Genomic DNA, 17,981 nt, shown 5'->3' on the forward strand with positions numbered 1-17,981 from the left:
TGAGCCTCTGTGGGATGAACAGAGGGCAGATCCCCCTTGGCCCGCCAGCCATTCCTCCCCATCTCCAGCCTTGTCCTGGGCAGGCTGCCCTTGTCCGGTTTCCTCTTCTGTGTGTGATTCTCGTCCCACGCCAGGCTGCCCTGACGGTCGGGACTCCATCCCACTCTGCTTTTGGGGCCTGGCTCGGCCACAGAGAGGGGGTCCCAAGAACTCAGAAGTTGGGAAATCACTACTTTTCTTTCCAGGATATGAAAAATACACATCAGCCCAAGGAGGTTCCTACCTGAGATCCATAAGATAAAATCCAGACAGAGCCTATGAGACCTGAGAGTCACCTGCTGGAGGGTCCAATGTGTGAGACAGAATCCTGGGCTGGAAATCAGGAGCCCTTTCTGAGCTTGTAGAAAACACAGAAGCCAGATGGAGAAGAACCATCAATCTGGCCACACATTTTGTGCAGCACACACTCACACGTGCTCTCACCCCCCCAAAGTCAACAGGTAAATGGGAACACAATATGTTATTTGGAAGATATTTGGCAAAGGGTTAAGTTCCCTTTTATGGGAAAAGCTCTTTTTTTAATTTTAATTTTAATTTTTTTTTTTTTTTTTTTTTTTTTTTTTTTTGTTGGTACGCGGGCCGCTCACTGTTGTGGCCTCTCCCCTTGCGGAGCACAGGCGCCGGACGCGCAGGTTCAGCGGCCATGGCTCACAGGCCTAGCCGCTCCACGGCATATGGGATCTTACCGGACCGGGGCACGAACCCATGTCCCCTGCATCGGCAGGTGGACTCTCAACCACTGCGCCACCAGGGAAGCCCTAATTTTAATTTTTTTTAACGTCTTTATTGGAGTATGACTGCTTTACAATGGTGTGTTAGTTTCTGCTTTATAACAAAGTGAATCAGTTATACATATACATATGTCCCCATATCTCTTCCCTCTTGCATCTCCCTCCCTTCCACCCTCCCTATCCCACCCCTCTATGTGGTCACAAAGCACCAGCAGATCTCCCTGTGCTATGCGGCTGCTTTTAAAATCCGAAAGAAAAAGACAATTTCCTCACTTGTCTCGGCTCAAAGGGAGCCAAAGATATGAGCATATAATATGTCCAGAAGGGAGTCCATTTCCCCTCTTGGCCCCATGAATCGTTTGAAAACTGTGGCCTGGGCTGAGGCCTCTCTCAGCCGCACCCCCCCACCCACCCACCTGGGCACCTTACTCAACACAAGTAGAGACAGCCCACACCTCTCCCTGGGAATCGGCTGGGGCCCACCCAGCTGGTCCGGGAAAAGTTCGGGGCGGGGGGCAGGGTGCTGACGCTGCGATGGCTCTGGACCCACAGGGCTGAGTCCTGGGCTGGTCCTCAGGCCTCCACTGACGGAGTACGGAGGGGAGACAGCCCCCGGGCCCTCTGGGCACGGTCCCACTCCCCTCCATCCCCCCCAGCGGGCTCACCCCAGCTGCTTTGGGGTCATTGGCAATGGCAGATACTGACTGTTCCAGAAGCTATTGCCCCGAACGAAGCATCTCATTCTGCCCCTGACGGTGGGAACTGGGATTCCAGGAGGGGCTGGCTGGTGCTTCTCACCCCGGCTGCCTTAGGGAGTGTGGCCAGAGGGCAGGTGGGATGCACGGGGCTCACTGCAGGGGCAGGGTGGTTTTTAAACAACTTTACTGAAATATAATTCTCACACCACACAATTCAACCATTTAAGTGTGCAATTCAATGGCTTTTAGTGTCTTCACAGTTTTACATCCAAAACCACAATCGGCTTTCCCAGCAAGGCTGAACCAATACCCTCCCAATCTCCCCGCCTCCTTCCAGTCCTAGGCAACCTCGAATCTGCTTTCTCTATAGATTTACCTATTCTGGACATTTCTTATAAATGGAATTATACTGTATATGTCTTGTGGTGTATGGCTTTCTCTTAGCATGTTTTCAAGGTTCATCCACGTTACAGCATGAATTGCTACTTCATTTCTTTTTATCGCTGAATAACTTTCCTTCGTGTATGGGTGTACTGTGTTTCACCTATCCATTCACCAATTAGTGGACATGGGGGTTTTGACTACTTTTTGGCTATTATGACTAACGCTGCTACAAACTTTCATATTTGGGCTTTTGTGTGGACATATGCTTTTATTTCTCTTGGTATACAGGTCAGAGTGGAATTACTGGGTTACCTGAACTCTGTATTTAACTTTTTGAGGAACTGCTAGATGGTTTCCCAAAGTGGCTGCACTGTTTTACCTTCCCATCAGCAGTGTATGAGGGTTCCATTCCTCTACATCCTTGCCAGCACTGGTTACTATCTCTGTATTTATTTATTTATTTACATTTTGGCTGCGTTAGTCTTAGTTGCAGCATGTGGGATCTTTTGCTGCGATGGATGGGTGGGATCTTCATTGCAGCACAAGGGTTTCTCTCTAGTTGTGGCGTGCAGGTTTTCTCTCCAGTTGCATCACGCTGGCTCCAGAGCGCGTGGGCTCTGTAGTTTGCGGCAGGTGGGCTCTCTAGTTGAGGCGCTCGGGCTCAGTAGTTGTGGTGTGTGGACTTAGTTGCCCTGCGGCATGTGGGATCTTAGTCCCCTGACCAGGGATTGAACCCACGTCCCCTGCCTTGGAAGGCAGATTCTTTACCACTGGACCACCAGGGAAGTCCCACTATCTCTGTTTCTGATGATCACCAGCCTAGTGGGTATAAAGTGAGACAAGTGGTTAGACTTTGACAAATGTGACGCAGAACATTTTAATTTCCATAATATCAAAGAGCTCTTGCAAGTAATTTTTAAAAAGACAAAAATCCAATAGGAAACTTGGAGAAAAGTAATCAACACAGAAGTCACAGAAAAAGGAATATAAATGTCTTTAATACATGTGTGAAAATATGCTTAGCTTCCTTAACAACAGAAATTCAAATGAACCCAGCCATGAAGTGTCACTATTCTCCTACACTTTGGAAAAAAGTTAAAAAACAGTGACAGTGTCTGGATGATAAGGCGCCTTCGTCAGCATTGGTGGAGTAGGAATCCAATGTCTTTGCTCAGCGTGATTTAGCAATCTCTGTTAAACATTTAAAATTGACATAGTCCGGGCTTCCCTGGTGGCGCAGTGGTTGGGAGTCCACCTGCCGATGCAGGGGACACGGGTTCGTGCCCCGGTCCGGGAGGATCCCACGTGCTGCGGAGCGGCTGGGCCCGTGAGCCATGGCCGCTGAGCCTGTGCGTCCGGAGCCTGTGCTCTGCGGCGGGAGAGGCCACAACAGTGAGAGGCCCGCGTACCGCAAAAAAAAAAAAAAAGTGACATAGTCCTCAACACATCCACACGCAGGAGTTTGTCCCACGGAAATATCTGCCTACATGCACAAAAGGGCATGGGGACACAGTTTTTTCTTGGCTGGAGTAGTTATTACCTACATTTTTCTGTCTTTATAGACTGCCCCTATCCTGGACCTTCAGCTGGAGAGAGCAGGCTTGGGTTGGACAGAGGAAAAACACAACTGTTTACAAAACGGCCTCTTCACCAACTTTGTCAGCACAGATCAGTTTCGACATCCTAGGCAGGGTTTAGGTGGAGGGGAGGGACGCCCCGTGGGTACTTGGTGTGGAGGGAGCTTCACAACCTGTATCAGAGGCTGTGCTTGGGGAGGGAGGGGGATCACACCGACACGGGTCCCAGTCAGAAGCTTCGGGGGGCTGAGGGGTCAGCCGAGGGCCATGGCCCCTGTCACTCCACAGTTCCAGCCATCAGCACCTTCTCCACTTCTTCACGTGGACCACTGTGTCTTTGTCGTCCTTGTATAAACCGTGGGAAGCAGATCAAGACAAGTCTTGGACTCCTCTTCCACCCGGATCGATACAGGGGAACCCTCCTCGGCAGCAATTCTGGAGCCATTCGGGCTGTAGGGCCAGATAGCGTTACTGAAATAAGTTGTTCGGGCATTTATTTCCCCCTTCTGCAGGCCTCTGTCCCTCCACTCTGGACCACTCCCCCAAAGCTCTCCACCGTCCACCTAAAGTCATTCCCCACCTGCAGGACTGAGGGTCTGCCGGAGGCGGGGAGGCCGAGATCTCTCCCTGGGAAAGGCCCCCATGAAAGTCTGTGCAGCTGAGGCCCGAACTCCGCCATGAGGGAGTCCTGTTACGTTCAAGCCAACACCCTCGAAAGCAAAGAGCCTGGAAGGAAAAAGGCCCATCACCTTTCTCCACATCCACATTGGCTGGCCGCTTGCCAAGGCAGGGGCTGAGCTAGGACGGCGCCCAGCCCATCTGGACTCACAGGAGGCACCGCCGAGGGCCAGACACCTGGCTCCAGTCCTAGTTTGGGAAAGTGGCCCGTCCTCACCCACACTCAGCCCGGCTGTGTGACATAATTCCTGCCTGGTTCATCTCATTCGGCAATTCTTCTTATAGCAATGCCCTTAAGTCTTGCTCCAGGGGTGGCTGAATTGGGAAAGATCCTGCAGAAATCACCCTCATTTCATCACAAATCCCCTTTCGTCAAGAGGAAGGCCACAGTCCAGTCCCCAGCACTTTGGAGCAATCCCCTGATCTGCAGCCCGGCTCTGGGCCTCTCCCATGGGTGAAGTTTGCTGTGACACTGAGCTAGGTGAAGCTAGGTCCACCACACAGCCAGTTCCATCTTGGCAACGGTCACAGTCCCACATTCTTGCTTTTTCCACAGGCAAGGTGAGGGTGAGAGAGTGATTGCAGAAGGGGCTTCTCTGCGTGTGCCCAGGGGGCTGGCCTTGAGGCCTTGAGGTTCCCGGCCAGGTGGCACAGTCAGGGTTCTGGAAGCAGAGCAAGCTGGGCACTGGGCATGTGCACACCTTGGGTTGAGCCCATCAAGTCAGACAGTTCGGGGGCCTGTCCCTGCAGTGTCCGTGGTGGGAGACCATGTAGAGCTGGAGACCAGTTGATTGCCGTTGGCGATTCTTTTCCTGAGAAAGGCCCCCAGGTTCACGTTCCTGTCCTCACGAGGGGAAGAGTAAACGCTGCCAGCACGCCTAGTGTCCAGATAAGAGCTGGGGACTCACAGACCCAAGCCCTCCCCATCCGCTGGTCCAAGGACCCTCTGTTCTTTGGGCAAGAGCCTTGCAGTCTCTGTTTTGGCCCTGGCCTACTTTGAAGTTGCAACAATTAAACTCTGTGTCAGGGGCTTCCCTGGTGGCGCAGAGGTTGAGAGTCCGCCTGCCGATGCAGGGGACACAGGTTTGTGCCCCGGTCCGGGAAGATCCCACATGCCGCAGAGCGGCTGGGCCCGTAAGCCATGGCCGCTGAGCCTGCGCGTCCGGAGCCTGTGCTCCACAACGAAAGAGGCCACACAGTGAGAGGCCCGCGTACCGCAAAAAAAAAATAAAAATAAAAATAATAAGACTGTCTGGACTCTCAGATCCAGAGTTGTGATTGTTACTCTCTCCTTTGATGGATTTGGAGAATTCACTTACTTTAAAGGAAATAAAGAATACAGTGGGATTGCATTAAACACACTTAGGTTCAGGTGTGCTCCAGGTTGATTCTGTCTTTTGAAATGAGGTCAGTGTGCTGGTTTTCTGCCAGAACATAGGGTGCAGTGCTCTGGGGTCTCCTGTGCCCGTGCACATGGGATGACCTGCACCTTCAGAAATGACGTTCCTTTTTCCTCTTTCCATTCCTGTGTAGGATGTGAAATATCCTGAGTATCTTGATATTCGACCGTATATGTCTCAGCCAAACGGAGAACCGATCCTTTAGGATTTGTATGCAGTACTGGTACACACTGGTTTTAATTGCCATGCTGGCCATTACTTCTGCTACATAAAAGTAAGCTCTGTGGATTTTGCTAATAGCTATTTTTACACTACACTGTAAGATAGCCCTGGCATTTTGGGGAGGAAAGGTGGGGCTTTTACAGTTAAAATGTGAAAGTCCATTTTTCTTAGGTCTCTGGATTGGTGTTCCCTATTTACCTAATTGTATCTAATATCTCTTTTACTGGCTGTTTTGCAGACTATCAATGGCTTCTGGTACCAAATGAATGACTCCATCGTATCTATCATCGTATCTATCATCGTATCTATTTTATGATTTTAGGCAGCCTCTCTGCTAATGGGTGGCGTTGTGTTTCTGTCTTGCTAGTTGTTTGGCATAGGGTGTCCAGCACTGTAGCTTGCTGGTGCTGGTGTTGAGATGGCGATCTCTGGAAGATTTTTTGCTGTTTGATATTATGTGGAGCTGGGAGGTCTGTTGTGGACCAGTGTCCTGAAGTTGGCTCTCCCACCTCACAGGCACAGCACTGACTCCTGGCTGCAGCACCAAGAACCTTTCATCTACACGGCTCCTCAATCTGGGATGATTCGTTGTCTATTCATGTATTCCACAGATGCAGGGTACATCAAGTTGATTGTGGAGCTTTAATTCCCCTTTCTCTTCTTTGTTCTCACAGCTCCCGGGTCTCAGCTTTGGATCTGCCCCGCCTCTGCGTGTAGGTCGCCGGAGGGCGTCTGTTCTTCCCTCAGACAGGACGGGGTTAAAGGAGCAGCCGCTTCAGTGACTCTGGCTCACTCAGACCGGGGGGGGAGGGAGGGGCACGGAGGCGGGGCGAGCCTGCGGCATCAGACGCCGGCGAGACGTTGACGTTGGGCCGGCGCGACGTTGACGTTGCGCCCGCGTGACGTTGCACCAGCCCGAGGCGCGCAGTACGCTCACCAGGGGAAGCCGTCCCTGGGTCCCGAGACTCCGGCGGTGACGGGCCGCACAGGCTCCCCGGAAGGGGGGCCGTGGACAGTGACCTGCGCTCGCACACAGGCCTCTTGGCGGCCTCAGCAGCAGTCACAGCGTCCCACGCCCGTCTCTGGGGTCCGCCGTTTCAGCCGCGCCTCGCGCCCGTCTCTGGAGCTCCTTTAAGCAGCGCTCTGAATCCCCTCTCCTCGCGCACCAGGAGACAAAGAGGGAAGAAAAAGTCTCTTGCCTCTTCGGCAGCTCCAGACTTTTTCCCGGACTCCCTCCCGGCTAGCTGTGGCGCATTAGTTCCTTCAGGCTGTGTTCACGCCGCCAGCCCCAGTCCTCTCCCTGCGCTCCGACTGAAACCCGAAACCCGAGCCTCAGCTCCCAGCCCCGCCCGCCCCGGCGGGTGAGCAGACAAGCCTCTCGGGCTGGTGAGTGCTGGTCGGCCCCGGTCCTCTGTGCGGGAATCTCTCTGCTTTGCCCTCCGCTCCCCTGTAGCTGTGCTCTCCTCCGCGGCTCCGAAGCTTTCCCCCTCCGCCACCCGCAGTCTCCGCCCGCGAACGGGCTCCTAGTGCGTGGAAACCTTTCCTCCTTCACGGCTCCCTCCCACTGGTGCAGGTCCCGTCCGTATCCTTTTGTCTCTGTTTATTCTTTTTTCTCTTGTCCTACCTAGGTACGTGGGGGAGTTTCTTGCCTTTTGGGAGGTCTGAGGTCTTCTGTTCTGTAGGAGCTGTTGGTGTAAGTCTATTTAAACGCGAGAGATTTTAGCTCCCACCTTGGACTTCCATTCACTTAATGGATTAAATATTTGGGGATTTTTGATTAATGCTGGCCTCCAGGAAGGTGATGCTTTTACAGAAAGAACACTTTAGTCGCATCCGTTTAGCCCTTTCAGGAGTGTGGCATTTTCTCTCTGCCGTCCGGCCGGGTCTGATCACGCTCCCTCATGGCTTCTCAGGGGGAATGGAAGGTACGCCTGGTTCTTGCGAAGCTCCGAGTCCTCAGTGGAGGCCTGGCTTTTGCTTGACGTAGGTGTTGAGATTGCGGACGTGTTGGACTTGTTGGAATAGCCTGTATACACCTTGGAATAATCCTTTCACCTGTGCCATAGTGTTGTAACAGCCTTCAGTTTGATAGGGAGTCACAGATTCAGTGCCTTAGGGAGCTGGACAGGCAGCGGGTCCTGCCCTGGGCTCTGCCTGAGTGAGACCTCAGGACACGGCCAACGCGAGAGCACATGCCCTGTGTGGAGGGGCCACTGCTGTTGCTTTTTCAAGAGGTTTTTTTGTTTTTGTTTTTGTCTTTTTAACTATGAAGCCTTCCAGTGTTAAGATAGCAACTAATTCAGATATTTAAGAAAACATTTTGAAGACCAAACAGAGTTTATCTGTGAGTCAGAATTCACCCATGACTACCAGTTTGCAACTTCTGCGTTACAGCAGCAAAAGTTGGGATCTGGAGCAAAATAACTGCTCGAGTAGGAGTCGGAGATGATGGGGGCAGGGATGGCTTAGTGTGTCTGTCCACGTGCCTGTCTCCCTCGCTCCCTTGGCCCGTGGGAGTTCCCCGTGGCTGGCACTCCCTTCTGCGCGGACTGCGGTGGGCTCCCAGGAAACCGTCCAAGGAGAACCTGTGTGACTCCGTGCCCAAAGGGACCTGCTTCTTTCTGTCAAATTGGACCAGGAAGAATTCGGTCTGGGTGTTGTTCTGTGACAAAAAGAGTGGTCCCTGTTCACCCGAAATTCATTCTCAGAAAACTGTACCCTGTGAAAGGTCTTTGGTGGGCAGGCCCACAGGAGAGGGGGAGGGCTTTCTAGGTGCGTGAAACTTGTTTTTGACAAAAGAAAAAGATAACCAAAGTGAGAAAGGCCTATGGCCTCACGTTTCTTAGCCTCTGACTGTTTCTGGAGCTGTCTCCTGGCTGTGGTCTGCTTGTTTCCAGAATCCACCTCATCTAAACGGGACGGGACCCTTGAAGGAAACGCCGAGCAGCTCCATGTCAAGTCCTAACGGGAATTCCAACGTCAGTAGGACTGGCCCCGTTAACGCCTCAACAGTTCTAACGGCAGTTCAGAACTGGTCAGTTAACAGGCCCTCAGTTATTCCAGAACATCCCAAGAAACAGAACATCACGATCAATGTTCACAACAAGTTACCTGTGCGCCCAGTTCAGTCTCAGCCTGCGCGTCCCAGCAGTTCCCTGGAGAGCCCTAACAAGCCTGCCCTCTCGTCCACCATCACCACTTCTTCTGCAACACAGTCCACCTCGAGTGCCGCCGTGATGCCCGCGTCTGGTAAGGTAGCAAAGCAGATCACCCTGAGGGCGTCCGGCCCTCAGCCTGTGATGAACAGCAGGTCCAGGCTGAGCTCTGGCGTCCGAAGAGTCCGACGAGGAGGCGAAGGGCCTCGGCAAGGAGAACGGTCTCGGCCCCGCCGACGGCGCACGCGCCCCTGCTCCAGTGGCCCAAGATGGCGGGGCCTCTCCGCACGAGCTCCGAGAGCCCGTGGCTCTAAACGGTGCTACCGGTACGGACGGCGACCCGGAAGAAAACGGCCTGCCCTCGGGTGCTGCTCCCGGCCAAGGCCAGCCTGCTCTGCACTCAGAAAACCCCTTTTCTAAGGCAAACGGTCTCCCTGGGAAGGTGAGCGCGCCTCGGGCGGGGCCGGGGCGGCCTTCGCTTCCGCCCTCGTGTCCGGCGGGTCACGTGGCTGGGTGTCAGGTGGCCCCCGGAGCTGGAATCTCTCCGTTTTTTTCTGGTAGTTGATGCCTGCTCCTTTGCCACCTCTCCCAGAAGGCAAAATCTTAGACACCTTCAAACTCGGCAGCAAAGGGAAAGGCTCCAGAGATGAGATGAGGTAAGATGCCGTCCCAAGGCCGTGGGACGCGGGCCGGGGAGTCACAGCAGGGCCTATGGGTGCGGCCGCTCGTGGAAGTCTCAGGGTGAACGTGTTGGACCCTGGAATGATTTGAATAACGATCTGTCGAACTCGTTCATGGTCCTTTTAAGAAAGTAAACACGTACAGGGTCAGTTTTGTCCAGCGGACGCCCCCCCTCCCGCAGCGCCCCTCCTCTCTGGGGCTCCTCCTCAGCCCCCGGCTGGTCCTCCCGCCGGCACCGTCCCACTCACCCCCCGCGTGACAGGCACCTGAGGAGGTGTGAAGCGGTGGCGCAGGGCTTCTCGACTGTCCAGTAGCGAAGACTTTGTTTTGCTCCCTTTAGAATTCTGAAATTAAATTCCTAGTTAAGATAGTTTGTCTCCACACTTAAAAAAAAAAAAAAAAGTCAGTGCATTGACCTCAGCGTCATGTAATGGAGTAGAAGGAAGGGTCAGAAGGCAGCGGCGTGTCGCCATGTGAACAGCCCGGGAGACGGTGCCACCGCAGGCCGCGGGGTGGGCCAGCAGCTCGTCACCACACACAGGTCACATCACGCATGTCAGCGCCGTGACGTCCTCCTGGTAGACGACTTATGCCAACCTGAGATCAACACCCTAGTGGTGTCTGAAACGGCCAGTAATAGAGCTGGGGTTTTCACCCACGTGAACGTGGGGACATGGGCTGTTCTGTGGGACCGACCGCCTGCCTCGCCCCCGCCCACTGGTGCTTCTGAGGCTCCCCCGTCGTGGGGCTAACCCAAAAATGCACCCCACGTTTCAGAAGGGCCCTGCGGGGGGCGTGCCTTCACCAAGAACCACTGTTAGGGATGCTCACTTAGAGACAGGAGCAAAGAGCACGCACTCTCAGTCGGCCCTAAAAAGGGGGCACTTGAACACTCAGTCCCTGGCAGTATGGCTGTCCTCCTTTCTCTATCCTTGTCCGGCTTAGTTGGGCTTCAAATGTCACGTGCATGAGAATTACGACAGGTGATAGTATAAGCAGTCAGTGCCCAGCTACGCACGTTTCCTAACCTCACGTGCGGCCTTGAACACGTCACTGCCACACTGTAGATCACACGTGTCTTCTCTCTCCCAGATATTTTCCCGCTGCAAAGTGGGCCTGCTTTAGGGTTTTTCTTGCTTTCTGGCAGCTTTCATTAACTTCGAGACTCTATCAAAAGCAAGGCAGAGTTCTTTTACTACAGGAAGTGTTTCTAATGCCTCAGTGATTCCTCACAATTTGTAGGTAATTCAGGGAGCTCTTGGCTCTGTCTGGAGGTAGCTGCTCCAGCTCCGAGGCTCCAGGAAGATTCAGAGAAAAGGGATCCAGAGGAAAAGTAAGAGCCCCATCGTTGTTTTGACTTTTTTGATGGTCCGGACTTAGTTATTAAGAAGAATTAGAAGTATATCTGAAAACAGAAGGCGCCTAGAATTGCGGAATTATTATTGCTGAAAAATGGGGTAGGCTTGATACAAAGTTTTACATTTTTATTTAATGAGAAAATGCAAAAATGATAAGCCCGGTTTTAGGTTTCAACCAGATGTAGTAAAGCCGTAAAATATGTAGTAAACGAACGATTTGAAGTGTTTGTCCCTGTAAGCCAGAAAGCAAACAAGTAAATGGCTGATTTCTTTCTTTCGGTGGGGCCGCAGTACCCCTGGGACACAGGAGAGGGCCTCCGCAGGACCCCGAGGCTGAGCTGGAGGCTGGCAGCTGCGCTCCCAGTTCCCTTGAGAACCTGGAGCTGATCACGAGCTGATCACGGCGGCCGGCCCCACAAGGACCACTACAGAGGCCGGAAGGGCTACGAGCCGGCGGCCTAAGAGAGGGACCGGCACCGCGTCAGCAGTCCCCGGGCGGGCCTGGCCCTCGCGCCCCCTCCGCACCCCGCTGACAAGTACACCCACGACAAGGCCGCACTGGGGGCTGAAGACAGAAGCTGTGACCTCGCCGGTCAGTTTCACGAACACAAAAACGTCAAGTCACGAAAACGGAGGTACGGTGGTGCAGGGGATAATGACAGCCATGTAGAAAAGAAAGCCTGGAGAAGCTTACAAAAGGCTCCTTTAGAGGAGCCTAAAGTGAAGAGGCACAGAAAATCAAAGAAGAAAAAGAAATCCAAAGGCAAACACCGAGACCGGGATTCCAGGTGAGGGTGTGTGTGCTTGGTGACAAGTGAAGGGCTGTGTCCTGTGTATTTGACTCTGATTTGTACTTTTTATTTGTACTTTTTATCAGGGACCATGTTTTTTTCTTCCTCCTTGATGTTTCAGGGTTCCTTTTTTAAAAAAAAATTACTTCCTTTTTGTTTATTTTTTATTTTTTTTTGCGGTACGCGGGCCTCTCACTGCTGTGGCCTCTCCCGTTGCGGAGTACAGGCTCCGGACGCGCAGGCTCAGCGGCCATGGCTCACGGGCCCAGCCGCTCCGCGGCCTGTGGGATCTTCCCAGACCGGGGCACGAACCCGTGTCCCTTGCATCGACAGGCGGACTCTCAACCACTGCGCCACCTGGGAAGCCCTTCCTTTTTGTTTAGAGAACTTCCCTAAGTCATTCTTTTAGGGTAAGTCTACTGGTAACAAATTCTCCTTGTTTTGCTTCATCTGAGAATGTCTTAATTTCACCTTGATTCCTGAAGGACATTTTCAGTGGGTATAGGATTCCGGGTTGACAGTCCTTTTCTTTCAGCAGTTGAAAATTATTCTGCTACTTCCTTTGTCTTCCATAGTTTTTGATGTGAAATCCATTGCCATTCAAATAGGTTTTCTCTTACACGTGAGGTGTTGTTTTTTTTTTTTTCACTACTTCCAAGATTTTTCCGATGTCTTTAGTTTTCATAAGTTTAATTATGATGTGTCTTGGCATAAATATCTTTGTTCTTTTTCCTGTTTGATGTTTGCTGTGCTTCTTGAATCTATAGAATCATATCTTTTGCCAAATTTGGGAAAATTTCAGCCTTCATTTCTTATAATACTTTCAACCCAGCCTTCTCTCTCCTCTCCTTCTGGGATTCTGATAGCATGTGTTTAGATATTTTGTTAAAGTCCTGAAGGTGCCTGAGGCTCTGTTCATTTTTCTTTCCCAGTCTGTTCTTTCTGTATTGTCCAGAGTAGGTAATTTCTGTTGTTCTGTGTTCATGTTTACTGATGCTTTCCTCTGTCAGTTCCATTCTTCTACTTAGCTCATCCACTGAGCTGCTTATTTCAGTTACTGTGTTTTTCATTTCTAAAATTTCCATTTGGTTCTTTATATCTTCTATTTGTTGAGTGTTTCTATATTGTTTTATTTGTTTCTAGTATGTTCATAACTACCTGTTGAGGCATTTTTATCATGGCTGCTTTAAAACTTCTGTTAGATAATTCTAACATATCTCCTATCTTAGTGTTGGCATCTATTCATTCATTGTCTTCTTTCACTGAGTGAGAAATTCTTGGTTCTTAGTATGATGAGTGATGTTCAGTTGAAACCTGGACATTTTTCTGTTACGTTATAAGGTATTGGATCTTATCTAATGTGTGTTTTAGCTGGCTTTCTCTGACACCATTCTGGCAAAGGAAGAAATATTAGGTGGAGATAGAAGTCCACGTTCCCCACGCAGTCTGTTGACACCCAGGGTGGGATTTGGGGCTCCATGTTCTTCCCAGGTGGGGTAGGAGTTTCTTCTCCCCACATGATGTCCACTGACACAGCAGTGGCTTTTTACCACTGGGTGATAGTGGAAGTCCTGATTCTGACGCTACCCACTGGGGAGTTCGAGGGTTGCTTCTTTCTTTCTTTTCTCTCTCTCTTTTTTCCTTTCTTTCTTTTTCTCACTCTCTCTCTCTCGAGGTATAATTGATTTACAATATGATATGTTACAGGTGTACAGTATAGTGATTCTCAATTTTTAAAGGTTATGCTCCATTTATGATTATTATAAAATACTGGCTATATTCCCTGTGTTGTATACTATATCCTTGTAGCTTATTTTATACATAATAGTTTGTACTTCTTAATCCCCTACTCCTATCATGCCCCTCCCCCTTCTCTATCCCCACTGATAACCACCAATTTGTTCTCTGCATCTGTGAATCTGTTACTTTTTTGTCATATTCACTAGTTTATTGTATTTTTTAGATTTCACGTGTAAGTGTTATCGTACAACATTTGTCTTTCTCTGTTTGATTTATTTAACTTAGCATAATATGGAGGGATGCTTCTTTATTACTGGGATTGTGGGTGGAAATCCAGGCTCTTCGTTTGATCTTCACTGACCTTGTGGGACGGGGTTGTGGTTTGTTATCTCTCAGCATGGATGAAAGTTCCCATTCCTAATTTACCTTTTCTAACACCACCCCAGTGGGTAGGTGGGGATGTAAGTGGAAGACTAGGCTCCTCACTTGGCCATGGGTAGGTGTGGCACCTCAGTTTTTCTGTGTGTTTGACTAGGGTAAAGCAGTGTTTGTAAGTTTTCTGCCTTGCTAGGCTGCCCCTTTCCTGGTCCTTTGGCTAGAGTTAGCAGGCTTTCATCGTGGCTTTGTTCCCTCCATTTGTTGATGTTTCCAGGTCAGTGGCTTCTTCAGCTCCAAGTCCTGGAATATATGAAGCACAAAGAAATCCCAGGGAACTCACTGCCATGTCATTCCTTGGGTTCTGAAATTGCTAGCTTGTCTTTCACAGCTTTCTTATGTTTGCTTCATGTACAATGTCCAGGATTTTTTGTTGTACTTAGTGGGAGGAGTAGGGAAAAGTACCGCTAATCCATCTTCCAAGAAGTGGAAGGTCTCATCTTTGGTTTTGAAAGATGTTTTCATGGGGTATGGAATTCTCTGTTGACATTTTTCTTTTAATACTTGACAGATGTTACTCCACTGTCTTCTGTCTTGCATTGTTTCTGACAAGAAGTCTGTTGTCAGTTTTACCTTTGCTCGTATATACATAATGTTTTATTTCTAACTGCTTTAAAAATGTTTCTTTTTATCACTGTTTTAAGTAGTCTTTTGTTTGGGGTTTGTTGAGGTTGTTAGATCTGTAAATGTACTGTTTCAGATTCGTATACGTTTCAGTCATTTAAAAAACCTTCTATTGTTATGATTAACATAAAGTAAATTTCTTTAGTGTACAGTCCTATTAATTTTGTGGGGGTCAGTTTTACGAATTTTAATACAGGTATAGGTTCATGTAAACCACCACCTCAGTCAGAATACACAACTGTTTCGTCACTCCAAGAAAACTTCCTTGTGCTCTCCCTTTTATACAATCATTATTTCTTAAAATATTTGTTCTGTCTCTTCACCTTCAGACTCCAATTACATGTACATTAGGGACCACTTGAAGTAGTCCCACAGGTCACTGATATGCTTAATTTTTGTTCTTATTTTGAGAGGTTTTTTTTTTTTTTTAGGTTTGTGTGTGTGTGTTTCATTACAGATAACTTCTGTTGCTAGGTCTTTAAATTCACTAATCTTTTCTTCTTTTGTTTCTAATCTGTTATTAATTTCACCTGGTGTGTTTTTCATGTCAGAGATTCTACTTTTCCTCTGTAAAGTAGATTTGGCTCTATTTCCATATCTCTCCTTAACATGCTCTTTTTTCTACCTCGAGCATAGAAATTATATATATATTTTTTAACTGTCTTTTTTAATGTCCTTATTTTTGAGTCTTATATCTGTGTCATTTTCAGGTCTGTTTCTGTTTATTTGCTCCTTGTTATTGGTCATTCCTGATCTTTCCGTGCCTCATCTTTGAGTATATAACTCAGTTGTACTCTTCAATTAGAATTTTATGTTGTTGTGTGTGTTGTTGTGTGCTGGATTTTTTTTTACTCCTATAAATATTTTTCAGCTTTATTCTGGGACACAGTTATGTTAATGGGAAATAGTCTAGGACTTTCCTGGTGGTGCAGTAGTTAAGAATCCACCTGCCAATGCAGAGGACACGGGTTTGAGCCCTGGTCCAGGAAGATCCCACATGCCACAGAACAACTAAGCCTGTGCACCACCACTAGTGGGCCTGTGCTCTAGAGCCCGCGAGCCACTACTACTGAGCCCACATGCTGCAACTACTGAAGGCTGCATTCCTAGAGCTTGTGCTCCACAACAAGAGAAGCCACCGCAATGAGCAGCTCACGCACTGCAAAAAAGAGCAGTCCCCACTCACCGCAACTAAAGAAAGCGCACGCGCAGTAACGAAGACTCAACGCAGCCAAATAAATAAGTAAATAATTTTTTTTTTTTTAAATTGCAGGCCACTGAGCTTGCAAGTCCGGAGCCTGTGCTCCGCAACAGGAGACGCCACAACAGTGAGAGGCCTGCGTACCAAATATAATAATAATAAAAGTAATAATAAAAAGACTGTCTGGACTCTCAAATCCAGGGTTGTGATCGTTACTGTCTCGTTTGATGGATTTGGAGAATTCACTTACTGTGGATCCTTATTTGTTTAAAGGAAATAAAGAATACAGTGGGATTGCATTAAACACACTTAGGTTCAGGTGTGCTCCAGGTTGATTCTGTCTTTTGAAACGAGGTCAGTGTGCTGGTTTTCTGCCAGAACATCAGGCGCAGTGCTCTGGGGTCTCCTGTGCCCGTGCACATGGGTTGACCTGCACCTTCAGAAATGACGTTCCTTTTTCCTCTTTCCATTCCTGTGTAGGATGTGAAATATCCTGAGTATCTTGATATTCGACCATATATGTCTCAACCAAACGGAGAACCGATCCTTTATGATTTGTATGCAGTACTGGTACACACTGGTTTTAATTGCCATGCTGGCCATTACTTCTGCTACATACAAGAAGCTCTGTGGATTTTGCTAATAGCTATTTTTACACTACACTGTAAGATAGCCCTGGCATTTTGGGGAGGAAAGGTGGGGCTTTTACAGTTAAAATGTGAAAGTCCATTTTTCTTAGGTCTCTGGATTGGTGTTCCCTATTTACCTAATTGTATCTAATATCTCTTTTACTGGCTGTTTTGCAGACTAGCAATGGCTTCTGGTACCAAGTGAATGACTCCATCGTATCTATCATCGTATCTGTTTTATGATTTTAGGCAGCCTCTCTGCTAATGGGTGGCGTTGTGTTTCTGTCTTGCTAGTTGTTTGGCATAGGGTGTCCAGCACTGTAGCTTGCTGGTGCTGGTGTTGAGATGGAGATCTCTGGAAGATTTTCGCCATTTGATATGTGGAGCTGGGAGGTCTGTTGTGGACCAGTGTCCTGAAGTTGGCTCTCCCACCTCAGAGGCACAGCACTGACTCCTGGCTCCTCAATTTGGGATGATTCGTTGTCTATTCATGTATTCCACAGATGCAGGGTACATCAAGTTGATTGTGGAGCTTTAATCCGCTGCTTCTAAGGCTGCTGGGAGAGATTCCCCTTTCTCTTCTTTGTTCTCACAGCTCCGGGGTCTCAGCTTTGGATCTGACCAGCCTCTGCGTGTAGGTCGCCAGAGGGCGTCTGTTCTTCCCTCAGACAGGACAGGGTTAAAGGAGCAGCCGCGTCAGGGACTCTGGCTCACTCAGTCCGCGGGGGGGGGGGGGTGAGGGAGGGGCACGGAGGCGGGGCGAGCCTGCGGCGTCAGATGCTGGCGAGACGTTACGCCGGGGAGAAGTTGCACCAGCCCGAGGCGCGCCGTGCGCTCTCCCGGGGAAGGCGTCCGTGGATCGCGTGACCCTGGCAGTGACGGGCTGCACAGGCTCCCCGGAAGGGGGGCCATGCACAGTGGCCTGCGCTCGCACACAGGCCTCTTGGCGGCCTCAGCAGCAGCCACAGCGTCCCACGCCCGTGTCTCGGCTCCGCCCTTTCAGCCGCGGCTTGCACCGGTGTATGGAGCTCCTTTAAGCAGCGCTCTGAATCCCCTCTCCTCGCGCACCAGGAAACAAAGAGGGAAGAAAAAGTCTCTTGCTTCTTCGGCAGTTCCAGACTTTTTCCCGGACTCCCTCCCGGCTAGCTGTGGTGCATTAGCTCCTTCAGGCTGTGTTCCCGCCGCCAGCCCCAGTCCTCTCCCTGCGCTCTGACTGAAGCCCGAGCCTCAGCTCCCAGGCCCGCCCGCCCCGGCGGGTGAGCAGACAAGCCTCTCAGGCTGGTGAGTGCTGGTCGGCACCGATCCTCTGTGCGGGAATCTCTCCGCTTTGCCCTCCGCACCCCTGTTGCTGTGCTCTCCTCCGTGACTCGGAAGCTTTCCCCTCCGCCACCCGCAGTCTCTGCCCGCGAAGGGGCTTCCTAGTGTGTGGAAACCTTTCCTCCTTCACGCCTCCCTCCCACTGGTGCAGGTCTCGGCCCTATCCTTTTATCTGTTTATTCTTTTTTCTTTTGTCCTACCCAGGTACGTGGGGAGTTTCTTGCCTTTTGGGAGGTCTGAGGTCTTCTGTTCTGTAGGAGCTGTTGGTGTAAGTCTATTTAAACGCGAGAGATTTTAGCT

At 50.0% G+C, this 17,981-nt stretch overlaps 1 long non-coding RNA gene across 4 annotated transcripts in view; it reads left to right on the forward strand.

The window, feature by feature from the left end:
- The first annotated feature begins 6,633 nt into the window (after positions 1 to 6,633).
- LOC132476557 (uncharacterized) overlaps positions 6,634 to 17,981 on the forward strand; it is a 29,474-nt gene continuing 18,126 nt past the window's right edge. The window contains exons 1-4 of one of the 4 annotated variants that reach the window (XR_009530151.1): positions 6,634 to 7,136; positions 7,379 to 9,347; positions 9,467 to 9,561; positions 11,236 to 11,732. This is a non-coding gene — a long non-coding RNA (uncharacterized LOC132476557). Of the gene's footprint in view, positions 9,348 to 9,466; positions 9,562 to 11,235; positions 11,733 to 17,981 lie in introns of all 4 variants that reach the window. The other 3 variants (XR_009530152.1, XR_009530150.1, XR_009530153.1) reach the window with 3 other exon arrangements.

The sequence above is a fragment of the Mesoplodon densirostris genome, chromosome 16 (assembly GCF_025265405.1).
Source record: "Mesoplodon densirostris isolate mMesDen1 chromosome 16, mMesDen1 primary haplotype, whole genome shotgun sequence".
In the NCBI taxonomy this organism is placed as follows: domain Eukaryota; kingdom Metazoa; phylum Chordata; class Mammalia; order Artiodactyla; family Ziphiidae; genus Mesoplodon; species Mesoplodon densirostris.